General features: G+C 44.1%; 1 long non-coding RNA gene across 4 annotated transcripts; it reads right to left on the bottom strand.

The window, feature by feature from the left end:
• On the bottom strand, positions 1-3,530 carry LOC125539757. Of its 4 annotated transcripts, XR_007297010.1 has the most exons (5): positions 2,783-3,527; positions 2,279-2,337; positions 1,702-1,855; positions 637-893; positions 1-552 (listed from the first exon to the last, which is right to left on the bottom strand). It is a non-coding gene; the product is annotated as an uncharacterized LOC125539757 (long non-coding RNA). The 4 variants fall into 4 exon arrangements; XR_007297011.1 differs by having other exon boundaries at positions 1-307; positions 2,279-3,530; XR_007297008.1 differs by having other exon boundaries at positions 2,279-3,525.
• Between the last annotated feature and the right edge of the window lie 12,338 nt (positions 3,531-15,868).

The following is a 15,868-nucleotide window of genomic DNA, read 5'->3' as shown; positions in this document are numbered from 1 at the left end:
TTGTATCCCTGGATAAAAAATTGATAAATAAAACAAAAGGATTAAGACATACTTGTACTACTACAATACAGGGCCGTATATATAAAAATAAAAGAGCATGCAAACTGATTTATATCAAGCAGGAACATGCATCATAGCATCATCCATGACTGCATGAACGGTTCAGGAAGAGACTACTTTTCTTTTAGGTTCCTGAGTATGACTACTTTCCACATCATTATTACAGATGAATCCGTTAGGTCCATATAATCAGGGAACGATCCGCTGACACAATCGGATGTGCATCTCAATTATTCTTGCCAAGTTTCTGTGTTTTAAAAGCAAAAATGTCAGATGAGAAAACAAAAGGAGATGGAGTCTCAACCCTGATCAAACATTCGACCAGAGATTTGTGAAATATATATATCTACATAATGTACAATGACAGTAAAGAATTGCAATTTCCATCTATGTCTCTCAGAGCATTCTAGAAATTAATTGGAACAGACATCCTTGAAATGTTTGACCATTCTATAAATTAATCAAACACTGGCCCCCTCCCAATCAAAAATCCTACATACATATAGACTCCAGGTAAGAACCCTGTTAGATTTAGAAAGAGTATTGAGCATAGAAGGGGGCGGAAGTGAAATGTACCTCAGCTCACACATGATGAAGGGAAGCAGTGAAAATAAAACTTCAACATAACACAATAGTATCAGCTGCAACATAGGAGATCCAGGAAAATAAACCTTTATTCTTTGCGTTTTGGATCCAGCTACCAACCATGGCCTTTGTCAAGAGTAGACTTTCTCTGTTGATAAGAGTTGCACTTCTAGCACCCACATCGTTGAACCTATAGCATCACCACCGCCAAATCCACCAGGAAATCATCTCTCAACTCCAAAAGCATGCTAAAAGGTACCAACGATGCATGGAATCATTATTATGAAAAGTTACATTGTACATTTGTGCCGAAAGAACACACATGAAATCAAGATAGCTGCCTCGTTATGGTGATCTTGCAGTCAAAAACTATTACACAAAATTAGCATCTAACAACATAAGATAGAATTAAAGGTACACATTAGATAAAAGGCATCTCACACAAAATCTGACCGAGGAAAAAATATCTAAAAATCTCTACATAACCCGAAAGTCACTCAGGAAAAAGGCCACACAAATATTCCACGTCCACTATAAAACATTTTTTCTTGAGGTTCACCTTGCTATCAATAAGAAGACGAAATCATGTTCTGGATAACCAAATTCAACCTCATCTTTTTGGCACTCATGAGCTATCTATTCCAAAATTACGTTGATGTAGTAGAAATGAATGCAAATCAGGAGCTTAACTTCTGAATGTACTAAACTTTAGCTACCTCTTCACAGAACACATATACATGAGTTAAGAGAGCTGTGAAGACCTTGGAGCTGCAAGTATATTATCAAATAGAAGAGGTAATCAAGTTTGCTGGACCTCCAAAAAGAAAATGCCCATCAATAGAGCAACAAGTTGCTATGTTATCAAATAAGAAGAATGAGCTTGCAGGTACATAGGAGGTGTAAAATAACTTTTTAATGTTTCAGCATTAAAAGCGGCATGGATGCGCTCGCAAGTACAGAGATGAAATGCTACAAAAAAAAATCGAATGTCCCTTGCAGAATAGAGCAGGCAAGTAGGTAAAATACATGATGACTTAAAAAATGAGGAATACATACAAATTTGGTTGTTGATGGTAGCGCCAGGCTCAGAGTTTGTCACAATGATGTTGATGGGCTGCACGTTCGACTCCTCATTAAGATCTTCCTTCACTGAATGTAATTGGTTTGAGCACACAAAACTTAAATAAACCATGCAAAAAGGTTTGAAAGCCTGTCATTCAAGAACCAAGAAACCATTGGAATTGGCTATAACCTAGAAATATATATGTTCATCATGAATATACCATAAGAGCAACTGTGTCTTCTTGATTACTCATTTGTATTTCTAGTGAAATAAGCTTGCATGAGTGAACTGTAAATAAGGTAAAAAATTCAAATTGTTACTATTTTCTCGTGTGCGATGAAAAAAATTGAAAAACGCAACCAATTGGAAGATATTTAAGCCTGCGAACAAATATCCACCTAAATCCAAAGAAGACTGAAAGGAAATCTTGAATATTTAAGCAGTCCTAATAAAGTCTAAAAGAAATAATGTACAAAAGGGAAAGATAAAATGATATGTACTAACATGGATACCAGTATTGCTTTAAGAAAATAAACATAATATTGAATTCACATTGGCTAGAAGTTGTACCTTCACATTGGCGCATGAACAATAGCCTTCGCCTCTGGAGAAGTGAGGAAATCAGGAACCTAAGTCAAAATATGGCAATCGCCCATAAGTAACATGATAAAGTAAAGAAAATTTAAACACAATATCATGTCAATTTCGGAACCTTGTACCATTCATTACTAATCACACTGTCATTTTCTCTGCAAAAGAGGCTGCGTGGCAGGAGGCCTATCCTATCACATCATATTTACCCGCACTTGCTAACTAAAATTTTCTCCAGAAGTAAATGCTAAAAATTTCATACAAGTTGATTCTCTCCTAGATGCTTGGCAAAAGTATCATTTTGTACACTGCAATCCCTTCAACTCAGTAACAAATTACAGCAGGTACAGGATGAACTAACATAAATGAACGATACAAACATTTTGCAAAAGGAAGTCTATGGGGATTACAAATATAGGCATCATCTATAGAGAAAAAAATTGATAGATCGCACAAAGGTAAGCTTAGGCAGTCGATCTGAACCTCGCTGTTGTAACCACCATTAGAAGCGCCCCAACCACGGTAATATTTCTCGAATTGCAGTTTCCTGCTACTCAGCGGCACCCCAATTCTTCTGAAACTAAAAAGTTGTCCCCCAAAGGGTAACAAGACATCACCAAATACACACACAACAGCCTGGAATCACCAATAAGCACATGGATGATGGATCCAATCCAGGGGGAGCGTGGTAGGTCGTGGGGAGAGGTCGCGAGGTGAGGGCAGATGGAAGAACTCTTAACTCAACATCTGATGAGGCAGAGGAGTTCCTCGAGCAGGGATATCACTGGGAGCCAGGGACGAACGACATGTTAGAAGCGGAGTGGAGGAGCACATTACGGAAGTTTCAGATGCGGAAGGCGCCTCGCGTCCTCGTCGGATTGAGTGGCTCCTGCATCGTCGAAAGCGGCAATCGGCGCAGCACCAGCGGCGGCTCACGCATCACCGGCACGCGCGGCGTACCCTGGCGGTGCGATGGCTGCACTCCCGCGGTGTCCCCTGATGGTGTGGTGGCGGCACTCGTGCGGCCCAACCGGGGACGGGAACGAAGGGGGATGCGGGGAGGCTAGCCCTCGAAGCGGTGGGGGGCAAGTGGTGGGCAGGCGGCGTGTGGCGGGCGGCCGTGTAGAAGGCGAGAGGCCGAGAGGCATAGAAGAGGAGGCCGAGTCGAGGCCGGGTGGGGACTGGGGATGATTTTTCTCGGGAGCGAGTAGGTTGGGGTGAGAGACGTGCGAACGTGTGCGCGTGGGCAGCGGGCAGCGGTTGTTCTTTTTGACGTCGCTGGTGGCAGCGTGAGGCAATTAAGTGTGGCTAAACATGGTTGGTGTTAAACATCGAAGCAACGTGAAGCGTAGGATTTGATGGTCTGAACAGTGAAGATGTTCGGGATCTCCGCCTCTCGTGCTTTTATAGGGGTAGTGGATAATAACATTTTAACTCATCCTAGGCACACACAAAAAATATTTGGATTGCAGTGGGTCATGAACAGCGAAGTCCAACCTAGCGGCCTTGCTCTAGTTGGCTATTTACCATGACCACCTAACACTCAACCAGATCTCACATATGACACGGTCCCACAGCATTTGTGCTCCACCATCAAACCAGAAAAACATATTGGAAACATATCGAGAACAAGTATTATAAGCTCATGCCAACCCCATCTATGTGTTAATTAAAATCATTTTAAGCCCGGTGAGATGTGATCAAAAAACAGTGTGGCCATTGGAGTGGTTGCTTGGAGCAAGTGAGGAATGCACCACAAAGTATTTGCACAATTGATGACTATGTGAGTTTGATGTCATTTTGTTATACACATTTATGGTCTTGTTTGCTTTGATGACAATTTGAGTTCATATATACTTGCCTTTTTCCAAATGTATGATCACATTGCACATGAAAGGTTCAAGCAAATGTCGGCTTTCAAAGGCAAACCATTCTTGTTCCAACATTGTTGGAACTTGCTTCACGGAAGTGAGAAATGGATGTTTAGGGATTAAGAAGCTCCACCAAAGAAAGGTGCACTCATTAATTGAAAGACGATGATGATAGTGACGATGCACCAAGGGGAGAAAGAAACAAGGGAAAGCCCGATGAAAGAAAGTTTGAGAAAGATAGTATGAAGAGGTTCAACGAAGCCTCTAGCTTGAGGGAGCAAATTAGTACAATGGTGAAGTTAAAAAAACCCATGAAGTAGAAGCATTTGGAAAACTAAGGTGGCCTTGGCCAAGAAGAGATCCTATAAAAGGAGACAAAGTGGGAGATAAGATGTGTCTTCGAGGAGCGCAAGATCGCTCTCGAGGAGCAAAAAATAGGAAGAAGACAAGATCACCGAGGAGGACCGGCTCTAGATGATGAAGCTGAATGGCATGGAACCGATGGCAATGGGTTTTGGGAGTTGAAAAGGATGGAGATCATATTTCGGAGGAGGCAAGAGCTTCATGATCTTATGGCCGGTGGTGGTGGTGCTTCGGCCAATGGAAGTGGTGGTGGTGGTGGTGGTGCTTCCGACAATGGTGGGATGCTTCGGCCAATGAAGGTGCTGGTAGTGGTGCTTCCAGCAATGGTGGTGATGGTTTTTCCGCCAATGTTGATGATGGTGGTGCTATGGCCTGTGGTGGTGGCGATGATCTTGTCAACAATGGTGTTGCTTGATTACCTAATTGTGTTTGATTGCGCATTATTTTGGACAAACTTTGCTACCTCTTATATTATGCATGCTTTTGAATGTGAACTATTATCATACTAGTATGGTATGATATTTGTATATTTATTCGGTGTATTGCATCTACTATATGAGTTTGTAGTTGATATCAAAGTTTTTGTCGTGCGAGTTTACGGCATTTGTTCCGACCCGAGCCCGTGTGGCACGCAAACAAATTTTCGGAGGCACCCGAAACTGGTTTTATGGGACGTGTTTTTTTCGGAATCAGCTAGAGATGCTAAGGCTAGAAAGCTAATATTGAAAAATAATCTTGAAATTGTCCACCAACTGTTGTTCCATGTCCGTGCACTGCAATGCAGCAGCAGTCACATGCAAATCGCTTGGTTGAAGCCACGAAAGATCAGTCTCCATCTCAAGTCGTGTTCTTTTGCCCTTGCCTCGGGGAGAAAACATCTTCAGATTTTCGTCCTCACGCAGCCTGCCATTTATGCTGATTGGCACAACCGGGAACAGTATGTTTCTGCAACTTGCAAGTGCATGCATGGAATCTTTATCTGCAGATCAAATGGCGCCAGCTAGAGAACATGAACGGCCTGCAAGTTGTGTCGCGTGTCCCGGAGAGATTGGCTGCTGCGCATCTCATCCGTCAGTGTTTATGCTCCAGTTGACAGACATGCTCAAAACACCGAACTTGTGTCCCAAATTCGAAATGCTAACTTCTGCAGACTGCCGATGAACTTATTTATGGGTTCTGAGCTGTGGCATTCAACTCTCCTTTTGCTCTTTCCATTTCTGCTGTTCTCTCTGATCGTTTTTTTTTCTTTCCAACCAAACAGCTTGAGGACGGGGGATCCAGAAGGAACTGCGCAAAGAACAGCTTCATAATTTAGGACATTTCACCCGCAAAAAAATACTCCCTCTGTTCCAAAATAGGTGACTCAACTTTGTACTAGCTTTAGTACAAAGTTAATACAAAGTCGAGTAATTTATTTTGGAACGGAGGGAGTAATAATTTAGGACATTCAGAAGGAAAGGAACAAACAAATAAACCCAGGACAGTACAGAACATCCACATGTGACCGGCAACCATGAGGAAATACATCCAAATCCAATCTCTGTGTGCTGATACTGCATTGCTGCCTGCGTAAAGGGCAAAGATTCTGCCAATTATTCGGTTCGCATCTCAAATTCTGATCGTAGACTAGGGCATCAAAATAGGCAGGGTGATGATGATTAGTTTAAGCGGCCCGTGTCACTCGAGCTGCCCAGGACTGAGAAATTTTGTACTCTGTTGTGCAGTTGCAGAGTCTCTTCCCGCAAAAAGAAAAAAAACAGTTGCAGAGTCTCCTTGACAAACTAGTTAGTTGCACGTGCTTTGCACGTCAATACTTAATCATGCACATAAATAATAAATAACTCGGCAGTGCACGATTCATACAACAATATCCATTTTCAATGAATATTGCAAAAAAGGGCCCTTGGATGTTATAATAAAACTGATAAATAATTAATTTAAAGATTTTTTATATTTATTAGTTGCGTGGAATTGCAAATTAAACCAATCAATTTCACCAAGTGTTTGATGCCGAGACAGGTGTGCTGGTGAGGCTGAAGCCTGGAGTGACTTGGACTCGGGGACGACGCGACAACATTGTTGTCGGTGGAAGGGAGTCATAGGTTGATGGGTTCAGGTGCAATGGGGTTGCTGGGAGCTCGCCGGCTGTAGAATCTGACGAGATTTAGAAGGAGGCCGGGGGGAGGGGGGGCAGAGGGGGTGGAGTCGAGCAAGGTAGAGGGCGGAGCGGTACGTTGTTGATCAGGTGATTGTTTTAGACAGAAGAATAACACCAAAATGAGGAGGGATACGAATTTGTTGCCACTGGGCTTGAATCGGACTTCGGACAAAGCTCACAGAAATAAATCATTTTTAAGACGTGACATGTAGGTTTTCCCTTAATTCAACATCTAAGCTGTAAATTTTCTTTTTGTTGTCATTTTATCTAGAGACATTTTGACCTGTCATTTACCCCAGTTAGCACAGTATCAATAAAACCCCGAATAATCCATTCATCTCTTTACCCAATACTTGTGTTACATTCTTTTGATTATTATTTTAGAAAGATTTCCTGCATGTAGACTTGATCCTTATGTTAGGCCCATACAACAGATGATGCGAACGGTACACAGGTTCAACATAACTAAATGATAACAATATTTACAGAGATTTTCATCAATATTAAAATAATCACAACTCACTCATCTTGAATATAAACACGAAAACGATTATAAATTAGTTTGAGGCGTTCTCAAATATGTGGTTCGCATTTTATCTAAGACACATGTGTTCCTTAATGAAATAATTGTCTCATCAACATATATTTGTTCAATTATTGATTTTGATAATACAAAAATCATCCGCTATTCATATTATGCCTATATATATGACGTACGTAGTTTGGAAGGTATGAAACTTAAATATTTTTTCATGAAAATAACACATATTGCTTTAAATATAAATCGACAAGCAATGTAATAGAAGAAAAGTAAACCTATGTTTACTTTAGAGAAGCACATAATCCAAAAAAAAAGAAAAAAGAAATTATATTGGCCGATGGACCAGCAGGACTTATTTTTGCGACCAACACATCAACACAAATAGGTGTGTATCTTTTATTATCCAACCGAATCGTGGAGACTTGAAGCTCAGGATGTAAATGGACAACTTGCTGGACATTGTGGGACTTGCCCGTGCTGACCACCACTTCTTATATGGGACTATGTCATAGTCCAATTAATTTTCTTGTGGCGTACGTGGTGTCCATATAGTACCACATATTTACAAAGCAAACTGACACTGATATACAGTACTAGTGCAATACAGTGCCATTAGTACAGGCATAATTAGTACCCCCTCCAATCATTCAGTATAGAGCAAACATAGTACAGGAAATTGCCTACTCTAAAAAATCTCTAGATTCAACATTTATCTACAACTTAGATTATCATAGCTGAACCCAAAGGATGATTCTGGCTACCAAGATGTAATGGAGAGCGACGAATCTGCATCAATGAGGTGTCTGAAGTCTGAACCTTTCATCTACCTAGAAGCCTAGAAGGGATGGCATGCGATGAGGTGTCTGAAGTCTGAACCTTGCTCCATATATATCATTCAGTTATCAAGTTGCTGCAGCCTGAATCTGCATCAATCCTCACCGCCTACTACTGCGGGGGCGAGGCAGATGAGCATGAGGGGGAGCAGAGAAGATGTACAATGAAGTCGCTGCCGAAGGTCTCATCCGCCGTCCCAAGCTGCGCCCGCCGTCAAAGCCGACGTCACCGCCGCCGGAGCTGAAGACAGTATCGTCAGGATTGCAGAGATAGTACCCCCTCAAGACCCGGCTCGGTCCCCGGCGCTTCCCGACGGCGGCCTCTTCGAGAAACATGGCGGTGACGGCGGTGAGATGGAAGGAAGGGATGGACTGGGGAGGCGTGCCGGTGGAGGCAGCGGCGACGGCGCCTAGGGCATGTCGAACGTGGCGTTTTCTTCTTTGTTTTTTTGCTGAGGAAAACGTGATGGCTGGGTGCGAGTGGAGTGTTGTGGTCCGCCGCTGGCCTCATGGGCTTTTCTGGGCTATCCATTTGTGCCATTTATTTTTTTATAGACATCCACCAACGCCATTTGATCTTTTTTTGGTGTGTGGCATATGTGGGATTACTGGGACCCAACGCCACTTACATCCTGACTTGAAGCACTTTGAGGTTGATTTATTTTCTGGAGGTTTCCACTGAGCTGGCCTTTTCCTGCCTTTGCGGATTGTGCAGAGAATCGGGCAGAGTAGCTGAGAGTTTTTTTTTTTTTTGAAACGAGTAGCTGAGAGTTTTTAATAGAAGGAAATCCTCTGGAGTTCACTGGAAAGGTGCAAGATGGGCCCATATGTCACATCCTCAGTGCCAGCCTATGCCATGTGAGCATGCAGGCGAAGGCTGCACCACCGCGAATCCCTGGAAAGACAGCCGTAGGATCATTTTTATCCAACGGTACATATTGCACCAGGACCCGAGCAAACAAATGTGAGTCATTCGATTCAAACTATCCAACGGTCCAGATCATAAGTTACTCGTATACTATAGAGTAGTATAGATAGTATAGATATAGATTTGTGTGCAACAACAATTTTGGGGGGAATCAGGTTAAAAATTGTTTTTTGGGGGGGAAATAAAATGGAGATCGTGCAGTCGTGGGCCGCTAGCAGAAGGCGTGCGACAACTACTTCTGCAGCGATCGACCGGACCGTCGGATCCGAAAACGAGTGGCCGAGATCGAGCCCCTCTCCCATGCCGCTCTCGTTATGTCATTTCACCCAATGCGGCCATGAGGGCATCTCCAATGGGAGGCGCTAGGCCAGGGCTCCAGGAAAGGAATCCCAGTAGATCGTCGGTTAGGCTGTTTATTCCCAGCGCCTAGTGTGGCATCGATGCAAAGAAAAGCATCGAGCGCTAGGCTGTTTCCTTTCAGAGCTGGGCACTTCTTTCTAATTGGTAATTAGAGCCTGTTATTAGCGTCTCCCATTGGAAGAGAGGGCGGTAGATCCCTTTTTATTTTTTGGATATTTATTTTTCACGCCACAAGCGCCTATATAGGCGCCTAGCATTGGAGATGCCCTGAGTGTGAAACCCCACCCCTCTCGTTGCCCACCACCGCCGCGCCCTGCCGCAGCCTAGCGGCGCCGCCGACGCCTTGCCCGCCCCCCCCCCCCCCCCTCTCCCCCCCCGTCGCTGCTGCCCCCGCTCGGCCCGCGACCTTGGGCATTGGTTTTTCGAGGTACGAGCTTCCATTCATTCACATTCTCCAAGTCCACAAAGCTATACGTCGATTCCCTGGACTGGACCATTCTTGATCTGCGAACAGCATGGTCAATTTTTTTGAGAGGAGAACCGCACGAGGACCATAATAGATAACGCTCACTTGGATGGATGGTAGGTTGGATGGGTCAGATGCTCTGTTGTTCTATATTGGTACGGTGACATGGTTGTACATTCAGCGACAAGTGAAAGTATATTTTAAATAATGACTGTGATATTTGGCACACGTGTGTTATATAAGCAAAACTGTCACACATCTACTTCTTTTATTTTAAAGTATCACACGATCCCCTGTCATTTGACCTCGCCTTCTCCCAAACGATCTCGGAGGCTCACTCGAGAAACCTACTTCTCCCGCACATCTCGCGCCCATCTCCGAGAAAACTGTCACTTCTTCACGTCTACCACATGATTTCTCCTCAGGACAAAGGTATCATGATATTCGTATGCCATTTATCAGGCCTGTGTTGCGTAACTTACCATACTATTTACATAGAACGTACCAGGTACTATGCTTCAACAACTACACCCTTCAAAGTCACCGCTGTATTTTGTACACAAGTTAGAAGGTCTTCGATGTGTAAAATACCGTGGTACTTACACATAAGTTATTAGGGTATATCAACATCAACCTCCCCCTGGTCAAAGTTACCATGGGGGATTATACATGAGTTACCGGGTTTACAGTTCGTATATTATCATGTTACTTGCACCTAAAAACCTGTGTGTGTTTCGGTAGCTTTCTCCATAGGTCAAAAATTACCACGATGTTTTTGCGTAACTTATCACGCCTATAGCACGTGTGCCCCGCATGACACTAAACATTATGTCACTTTCCCGTGGCACGCCATGTGTTGTGTTCATCCAAGAGGCCCACGCGCGAGGCGAGTGTATGTTTTTAACAACTTATTTTCCTTTGGTAAAAAAGTTACCATCATATTTATATTGCAAGTTATCAGTTATGCGGTGCTTATATTAACATGTTATTTACACAAATTATTGGGGATGTTTTGAACAACTTTTTCCTGGGGCAAAAAGTTATCACGGTGATTCTAGGTAACTTATCAAGCCCGTAGTGCTTAAAATATCATACTATTTACACAAAATTTATCAGGGGTATGTTTCAGCAAATTCTCCTCCACGGGTCAAAAACTTATCATGGTGTTTAGTTATCGCAGTGCATATATTTTCATGCTATTTACACATAAAAATGCTAGGGGAGGGAGGTATACTACCGTGCTATTTACACAGAAGATATCGGAGTATCTTTTCAAAAAAATCCCTATGGTCAAAGTTACCATGGTGTTTCTGTTGGAAATATGCCCTAGAGGCAATAATAAAATGGTTATTATTATATTTCTTTGTTCATGATAATTGTCTATTGTTCATGCTATAATTGTGTTATCCGGAAATCGTAATACATGTGTGAATACATAGACCACAACACGTCCCTAGTGAGCCTCTAGTTGACTAGCTCGTTGATCAAAATATAGTCATGGTTTCCTGACTATGGACATTGGATGTCATTGATAACAGGATCGAATGATGTGATGGACAAGACCCAATCCTAAGCTTAGCTCAAAAGATCGTGTAGTTCGTTTGCTGTAGCTTTTCTGAATGTCAAGTATCATTTCCTTAGACCATGAGATTGTGCAACTCCCGGATACCGTAGGAATGCCTTGGGTGTGCCAAACGTCACAACGTAATTGGGTGGCTATAAAGGTACATTACAGGTATCTCCGAAAGTGTCTGTTGGGTTGGCACGAATCGAGACTGGGATTTGTCACTCTGTATGACGGAGAGGTATCTCTGGGCCCACTCGGTAATGCATCATCATAATGAGCTCAATGTGATCAAGTGGTTGATCACGGGATCATGCATTACGGTACGAGTAAAGTGACTTGCCGGTAACGAGACTGAACAAGGTATTGGGATACCGACGATCGAGTCTCGGGCAAGTAACGTACCGATTGACAAAGGGAATTGTATACGGGGTTGCTTGAATCCTCGACATCGTGGTTCATCCGATGAGATCATCGAGGAGCATGTGGGAGCCAACATGGGTATCCAGATCCCGCTGTTGGTTATTGCCTGGAGAGCCATCTCGGTCATGTCTACGTGTCTCCCGAACCCGTAGGGTCTACACACTTAAGGTTCGGTGACGCTAGGGTTGTAGAGATTGAGTATGCAGTAATCCGAAAGTTGTTCGGAGTCCCGGATGAGATCCTGGACGTCACGAGGAGTTCCAGAATGGTCCGGAGGTGAAGAATTATATATAGGAAGTGTAGTTTCGGCCATCGGGAAAGATTCGGGGTCACCGGTATTGTACCCGGACCACCGGATGGGTCCCGGGGGTCCACCGGGTGGGGCCACCCATCCCGGAGGGCCCCATGGGCTGAAGTGGGGAGGGGAACCAGCCCATAGTGGGCTGGTGCGCCCCCCTTGGGCCCCCCTGCGCCTAGGGTTGGAAACCCTAGGGTGGGGGCGCCTCTATGGAATGTCACACCCTCTATGGTTGTAATAAAAACAAGTACAGCTCATCTAGCAGCATACTACCAAATACATTCTGCTAAGAAGTTCAAATCAAAATCAATGGATGCAGCTAAAAGCATGAGACCTTCTACTTTGGATAGCTTACAGGATTCTGGAGAAGGCCTCCCTGTTCTCGTTGAACGTCCACTGATCTTCTGTGCCGGAGGCGTAGTAGTCGTACACCATCTTCGGCAGCTTCTCCTTGGCGAGCTTCTCATACTCGGACACATTCATGATTATATCTGTGCCCCTGATCGAACAATTCATTGTCAGTTTGCAGTTCATCTGTCTGCCAAGCAGTGAAATAGATTCTCTATTTTTTCTCTGAAGAGTGAAGACGCTTCAACATGAACTGAATATCGTCCGGATAGTTTGATAGGGAATATGAGAAATCAAAAAAGGTAACAAGACATGAACTGATCAAGTGGCTGATCTATCTGGGGAGGAGTTAATTAGCTGCAGAATATATCCATGAATTCCTGATTCAGTATCAGTAGTTCGAGATGTTACTTTCGAATCAGTACTGACAAAATGAAACGGAACAACCCGACGGCTGGCCGAGAAAGAAACGCAAAATCACCCAGAGAGATCACAAGAAAGAGGAAGGAGGTGGAAAGTGCTACTGTAATCTCGAGCACAAATGCACTCGCATCGACAGTAAATTTCAAAAAATAAAGTAAAACAATCAAAAAATCTGACTGTTTTTGCGGTTGAACATCAACAAATTTTCTAACATTCTGCAAAATTTCGCCTTGAAAAGACATCTGCGGAGGTACGTTGTAGCGCCCCGAGACCGATGTGCATTGCATTTGCATACATGTTCGTCTCATGCATCCGAGCATTTTTCCCGTTATCCGTTTTGCAATCCGGCGCTCCTATGTCATCCGGTGTCCCTTTCTACCTCTTTTCGTGTGCGGGTGTTAAACGATTTCGGATTGGACCGAGACTTTTCATGCGGCCTTGGTTTACTACCAGTAGACCGCCTGTCAAGTTTCATACCATTTGAATTTCGTTTGATACTCCAACGGTTAACCGAGGGACCGAAAAGGCCTCGTGTGTGTTGCAGCACAACACCCTTCCAAACTGTCCCAAAACCCACATAAGACCTCTCCATCATCTAGAGCGTTCGATCACGATCGCGTGGCCGCAAACCGCACCTCATTTGGAGCTTCCTAGCTCCCTCTACCTATAAATATGTGTTCCCCTCCAAAAATTCGCGGATGAAACCCTAACTTCGTCCTCCTCGCGCCACCGGACACTTCTTCACCGCACCGGACATGTCCGCGCCGCCCTCAGCAGCCAACCACGTGTCGCCACGTCACCGCCGCCGGCCCCTCTTTCTCTCCTACGCCGCCGCGGCCCACGGAGCCCGTCGCGGGCCCGCGCAGGCCCAGATCCGCGCCGCCGCCTGGCCTGTTCGCCGCCCCGCGCCTGGTCTTCCCCGCCGCCGCCAGGTGCTCGCCTCCCTGCCGCGCCCCGACCGGCCGGCCGCGCCGCCCGCAAGCTCGCCGGCGGCGATCTCCACGCGGCTGCCGGACCGCCTCGCCTCCCTGCCGCGCCTCGCCGCTCCGGCGCGCCTCCCCGCCGCCGTCTCCCTCCGGCCTCGTCCTCCTCCACCGCCCTCGAGCCTGCCGGCGTCCTCCCCGTCTCTCTCCGGTTCCGGTTCCGGCAAAGCCTCCGGCGAGATCCAGATCCGTTTTAGAGGTTGACCTAACTTTTGCCCTAATTTCCAGTAACTTTTTGCTATCTTCATCGCATCATAACTTCCTCATCGTGGCTCCGTTCATGCGTGTAGCACATCAAAATGTTCGTCTCGACGAGTACATCATTTCATCTCATTGCATCATTTCCATTTGAGCTCATCTTGATGCCCGAAATGCTGTTGGAAGAGGGCTATGTGATGATTATGTCAGATCTGTTTCAGCAAATGCACTTTTGTCATTTTTGCCATGATTAATATGTGCATGCTATGATCCTGAGCCCTACATGTGTTTTGAAATATGCCATGCCATCTTTACAGGGGTGTATGCCATGTATTTTTGTGATCTTTGTGGTGACTACCACAAGCATGCAAAGTAGCTTACTCAATGATGTTGTTTTCAGGGACTTAGAATTTCACTAAGTCCTTGTCCTGTTATTGTTTTTATGCCATATGTTCATGTTGTTTCCTAGTGATCCGTGCCTCTTTTGAGGATGATCAGTAAGGATGTTTTGTAAACATTGTGGTGCTCTATCCATCCATGTCTTTGTTTGCATTTATGGAGCAACCTAGCTTGAGTCAATCGAGCTCTACTTTTGCTATAAAATGTTCCTGGCAGATTGTTAACATGTTTAGCGATTTTGCCGAGGTTGTTGCTATTGATCCGTGCATGCTATGTTGTTCTTGCCATGTCTAGCTTCTATGTCATGTCTATTTGCTGGGTGTATGCTTAGTTTGTCATGCAATGCCTCGTAGTGAGTGCATCAAACTCATAAACATGCCTACTTGTTAATCTGTTTTGCATGCTCCAGTTTTTCACTAAGTCTGAATCTGTTTATGTTTTTGCTATGTTCACATGCTTGCAATTGTATTTTCTAATCCCTTTTGTCTCATGGTCACTAAGGGACTTCTGTTATATGCTTTGAGTGGCTTCATGCCATGTCTTGCTTTGCCATGATATGTTCCTGTAGTATGTAGTTATCATGCTCGTAAGATTGCTTCCTGATGATAAATTCCTGACTTCTTGTTATTTCACTAAGTCTGTAACCTGTTATCATTTGCACTTTTGCCATGCTTGTTTGAACATGTTAATTGACGAATTAGCCGTAGCTCAGTGTTCATCTTTTGTCAAGCATCATGAGTGGATCCCTGCCATTTATTTTGTTGCTATGTTTGAGTGCTGTAGCATATTTGTCTTGATGCATTTAGATGGTCTCGTGCTGATTATCACAGACCGGTGCCATATTTGTTTTGCTTGCCATTTCCAAACCGCGCATCCGATTCCGGTGATCCTTATATCGATTTCAACCGAAATCACCTCACCTTTCCAGTGGCACTCTTGGTTTTCCAAGTTGAGTCTAGGTTCAATCATTCCTTTCCAAATCATGCATATGCATCACATGCCGCATCCCGCATATCATGCCATGTTCATGTGTTGGTTGTTTACTATGTTGTGTGCTTCTTTCCGGTGTTGCTTCTTCGGGTTGGTTCCGATAACGTCGCGCTTGTGAGGAATCGTTCGACTTCGTCCGTTTGTCTTCTTCATGGACTCGTTCTTCTTTCTTGCGGGATTTCAGGCAAGATGACCATACCCTCAGAGGCGGAACCAGGATTTTTCAAAGCCTAGGGCTAAAACTAACTGACCAAATATAATGTCAAATATCACGCACATCAATGTGCGTTATATGTATGCCATAAAATCACATTCAAAAACAAATATAAATTCATTATTATCATGAGAGAAAATTCCATTAAACAAATAGTTTAACAAAGTGCATCATTGCAAAAATTGTTTGGTACCAAATTAGTGAAGACT

The sequence above is a fragment of the Triticum urartu genome, chromosome 2, assembly GCF_003073215.2.
Source record: "Triticum urartu cultivar G1812 chromosome 2, Tu2.1, whole genome shotgun sequence".
Taxonomy (NCBI): domain Eukaryota; kingdom Viridiplantae; phylum Streptophyta; class Magnoliopsida; order Poales; family Poaceae; genus Triticum; species Triticum urartu.
The sequence above is the reverse complement of the archived record's forward strand: the minus strand, read 5'-3'. Positions and strand labels throughout refer to the sequence as shown.